Genomic DNA, 5,034 nt, shown 5'->3' with positions numbered 1-5,034 from the left:
AGGAAGAATACTCATCAGAGCTCATGAATGGCAGAAGTAAGTCCAATGGAATCTCTATGGTCTCATTATGAGCCTCAGATTCCCATGGTTCCTCATTAGGGAACTCATTGGAGGCCAATGGACGTCCATTGAGGTCTTCCTCAGTGGCGTTCACTGCCTCTCCCTCCTCTCCAAATTCGGCCATGTTGATGGCCTTGCACTCTCCTTTTGGATTTTCTTCTGTATTCCTTGGAAGAGTACTAGGAGGGAGTTCAGTAATTTTCTTACTCAGCTGACCCACTTGTGCCTCCAAATTCCTAATAGAGGACCTTGTTTCAATTATGAAACTCTGGGTGGTTTTGATTAGATCAGAGACCATGGTTGCTAAGTCAGAGTGGCTCTGCTTAGAATTCTCTGTCTGTTGCTGAGAAGATAATGGAAAAGGCTTGCTATTGCTAAACCTGTTTCTTCCACCATTATTGTTGTTGAAACCTTGTTGAGGTCTCTGTTGATCCTTCCATGAGAGATTTGGATGATTTCTCCATGAAGGATTATAGGTGTTTCCATAGGGTTCTCCCATGTAATTCACCTCTTCCATTGAAGGGTTCTCAGGATCATAAGCTTCTTCTTCAGATGAAGCTTCCTTAGTACTGCCTGGTGCATTTTGCATTCCAGACAGACTTTGAGAAATCATATTGACTTGCTGAGTCAATATTTTGTTCTGAGCCAATATGGCATTCAGAGTATCAATCTCAAGAACTCCTTTCTTCTGATTCGTCCCATTGTTCACAGGATTCCTTTCAGAAGTGTACATGAATTGGTTATTTGCAACCATTTCAATCAGTTCTTGAGCTTCTGCAGGCGTCTTCTTCAGATGAAGAGATCCTCCAGCAGAGCTATCCAATGACATCTTGGACAGTTCAGACAGACCATCATAGAAGATACCTATGATGCTCCATTCAGAAAGCATGTCAGAAGGACACTTTTTGATTAATTGTTTGTATCTTTCCCAAGCTTCATAGAGGGATTCACCTTCCTTCTGTCTGAAGGTTTGGACTTCCACTCTAAGCTTACTCAATTTTTGAGGTGGAAAGAACTTTACCAAGAAGGCATTGACTAGCTTTTCCCAAGAGTTCAGGCTTTCTTTAGGTTGTGAGTCCAACCATGTCCTAGCTCTGTCTCTTACAGCAAAAGGGAATAGCATAAGTCTGTAGACCTCAGGGTCAACCCCATTAGTCTTGACAGTGTCACAGATTTGCAAGAACTCAGCAAAAAAACTGATGAGGATCTTCCAATGGAAGTCCATGGAACTTGCAATTCTGTTGCATTAGAGAAACCAATTGAGGCTTAATCTCAAAGTTGTTTGCTCCAATGGCAGGGATAGAGATGCTTCTCCCATAGAAGTCGGGAGTAGGCGCAGTAAAGTCACCCAGCACCTTCCTTGCATTGTTGGCATTGTTGTTGTTTTCGGCTGCCATGGGTTCTTCTTCTTTGAAGATTTCTATTAGGTCCTCTACAGAGAGTTGTGCCTTAGCTTCTCTTAGTTTTTGCTTCAAGGTCCTTTCAGGTTCAGGGTCAGCCTCAACAAGAATGCTTTTGTCTTTGCTCCTGCTCATATGAAAGAGAAGAGAACAAGAAAATATGGAATCCTCTATGTCACAGTATAGAGATTCCTTGAGGTGTCAGAGGAAAAGAAAAATAGAAGGAAGAGGTAGAAAATTCGAACTTATCAAGAAAGATGGAGTTCGAATTGTGCATTAAGGATGAGTGTTAGTCCATAAATAGAAGGATGTGAAAAGAGGGGAAGAAATTTTCGAAAATAAATGAAAAACATTTTGAAAAACTCTAATTGATTTTCGAAAACCAAAAGTGGAAAAGAAATCAAGTGATTTTTGAAAAAGATTTTGAAATTAGAAATCAAAAAGATATGATTGAAAACTATTTTGAAAAAGATGTTGATTAAAAAGATATGATTTAAAAGTTATGGTTTTTAAAAAGATGTGATTGAGAAGATATGATTTGAAAAACAATTTAAAAAGATTTGATTTTAAAAATTAATGACTTGGCTAACAAGAAAAAATATGATTCAAACATTTAAACCTTTCTCAACAGAAAAGGCAACATACTTGAAATGTTGAATCAAATCATTAATTGATAGTAAGTATTTTTGAAAATGGAAAGAAATTGTTTTTGAAAAAGATTTGGTTAAAAGGATTTTGAAAACTTGAAAAAAAAAATTTGATTTGAAAACAAAATCTTCCCTCTTGTGCCATCCTGGCGTTAAACGCCCAGAATGGTGCACATTCTGGTGTTTAACGCCCAAAGCACTACCCTTTTGGGTGTTAAACGCCCAGCCAGGCACCCTAGCTAGCGTTTAAAAGCCAGTTTGCCTTCCTCACTGGGCATTTTGAACGCCCAGCTTTTTCTGTATAATTCCTCTGCTGTATGTTCTGAATCTTCAATTCTCTGTATTATTGACTTGAAAAGACACAAATTAAAAATATTTTTGGATTTTTAACAATGAGGAATAATCAAAATGCAACTAAAATCAAATAACAATGCATGCAAGACACCAAACTTAGCAGTTTGTATACTACTGACACTAACAAAATGAGAATGCACATAACAAAACACTCAAGTCAAGAGAATTCAAAGATCAGAGCAATGAAATCATCAAGAACATCTTGAAGATCACTTAAGACACATGGATGAATGCAAGAAGAACAGAAGCATGCATTTGACACCAAACTTAAAATGAGACTAGTGTCTCAATAAGAAATATAAAATTTTTTTTGGTTTTTATGATTTTGTAATTTTTTTTATGGTTTTTTTTTCGAAAACTATGTGGAAAAGTAAAATAAAGGATTCAAAGTTCTTAATGAGAATCCCAGGAATCATTGCAATGCTAGTCTAAGACTCCGGTCCAGGAATTAGACATGGCTTCATAGCCAGCCAAGCTTTCAAAGAAAGCTCCGGTCCAAAACACTAGACATGGCCAATGGCCAGCCAAGCCTTAGCAGATCATTGCTCTAACAGCAAGATTGATAGAAATCAACAAGCTCTTGTGATGATAAGTTGAAACCTCGGTCCAATAAAATTAGACATGGTTTCTCAACCAGCCAGACTTCAACAGATCATCATGAAACTCTAGAATTCATTCTTAAAAACTCTGAAGAATAAAATACCTAATCTAAGCAACAAGATGAACCATCAGTTGTCCAAACTCAACAATCCCCGGCAACGGCGCCAAAAACTTGGTGCACGAAATTGTGATCATCAATGGCGCCATCAACATGGTACGCACAATTGTAATCTCAACTCTTTATCACAACTTCGCACAACTAACCAGCAAGTGTACTGGGTCGTCCAAGTAATAAACCTTACGCGAGTAAGGGTCGATCCCACAGAGATTGTTGGTATGAAGCAAGCTATGGTCACCTTGTAAATCTTAGTCAGGCAAACTCAAATGGTTATGGATGATGTATGAATAAAACATAAAGATAAAGATAGAGATACTTATGTAATTCATTGGTGAGAATTTCAGATAAGCGTATGGAGATGCTTTGTCCCTTCCGTCTCTCTGCTTTCCTACTGTCTTTATCCAATCCTTCTTACTCCTTTCCATGGCAAGCTGTATGTAGGGTTTCACCGTTGTCAGTGGCTACCTCCCATCCTCTCAGTGAAAATGTTCAACACACCCTGTCACGGCACGGCTAATCATCTGTCGGTTCTCAATCAGGTTGGAGTAGAATCCATTGATTCTTTTGCGTCTATCTCTAACGCCCAGCCTTCAGGAGTTTGAAGCTCATCACAATCATTCAATCATTGAATCCTACTCGGAATACCACAGACAAGGTTTAGACCTTCCGGATTGTCTTGAATGCCGCCATCAGTTCTAGCTTATACCACGAAGATTCCGATTAAGGGATCCAAGAGATAAACATTCAAGCCTTGTTTGCTTGTAGAACAGGAGTGGTTGTCAGGCACTCGTTCATAAGTGAGAATGATGATGAGTGTCACATAATCATCACATTCATCATGTTCTTGGGTGCGAATGAATATATTAGAACAAGAACAAGACGAATTGAATAGAAGAACAATAGTAATTGCATTAATACTCGAGGTACAGCAGAGCTCCACACCTTAATCTATGGTGTGTAGAAACTCCACCGTTGAAAATACATAAGAACAAAAGTGATCATTGGCCTCGGCCCCAGAGAGGGAACCAGAAGAATCAAGATCTGATCTAAGATCTAAAGTGATCAAAAGATTCCAAGATCAAAAGATGAAAATACAATAGTAAAAGGTCCTACTTATAGAGAACTAGTAGCCTAGGGTTTACAAAGATGAGTAAATTACATAAAAATCCACTTTCGGGCCCACTTGGTGTGTGCTTGGGCTGAGCATTGAAGCATTTTCGTGTAGAGACTTCTCTTGGAGTTAAACGCCAGCTTTTGTGCCAGTTTGGGCGTTTAACTCCCATTCTTGTGCCAGTTCCGGCGTTTAACGCCGGGCAGTTTTGAGCTGATTTGGAACGCCGGTTTGGGCCATCAAATCTTGGACAAAATATGAACTATTATATATTGCTCGAAATCCTAGGATGTCTACTTTCCAACGCCGTTGAGAGCGCGCCAATTGGGTTTCTGTAGCTCCAGAAAATCCACTTCGAGTGCAGGGAGGTCAGAATCCAACAGCATCTGCAGTCCTTTTTAGTCTCTGAATCAGATTTTTGCTCAGGTCCTTCAATTTCAGCCAGAAAATACCTGAAATCACAGAAAAACACACAAACTCATAGTAAAGTCCAGAAAAGTGAATTTTAACTAAAAACTAATAAAAATATACTAAAAACTAACTAAAATATACTAAAAACATACTAAAAACAATGCCAAAAAGCGTATAAATTATCCGCTCATCAGTCTCAGCAGATTAATTTTATTACTCAACAATTGAATGGGATGCAGGTTTCAGCTGTCAACACTCAGAATGCACATCAGGAGGCCCCTTATGACATGACTGGTAGCTCTATGCAAGGTGAGAATTATGATTATGCTCAAT

The 5,034-nt window shown here is 38.7% G+C and overlaps 1 non-coding gene across 1 annotated transcript; it reads left to right on the top strand.

Moving 5' to 3' along the window:
• The first annotated feature begins 943 nt into the window (after positions 1-943).
• LOC112713895 (small nucleolar RNA R71) lies at positions 944-1,051 on the top strand. The gene has a single exon (XR_003158855.1). It is a non-coding gene; the product is annotated as a small nucleolar RNA R71 (small nucleolar RNA).
• The last annotated feature ends 3,983 nt before the right edge of the window (positions 1,052-5,034 follow it).

The sequence above is a fragment of the Arachis hypogaea genome, chromosome 9 (genome assembly GCF_003086295.3).
Source record: "Arachis hypogaea cultivar Tifrunner chromosome 9, arahy.Tifrunner.gnm2.J5K5, whole genome shotgun sequence".
Lineage (NCBI taxonomy): Eukaryota > Viridiplantae > Streptophyta > Magnoliopsida > Fabales > Fabaceae > Arachis > Arachis hypogaea.
This window is presented reverse-complemented; position numbering and strand designations above follow the sequence as displayed.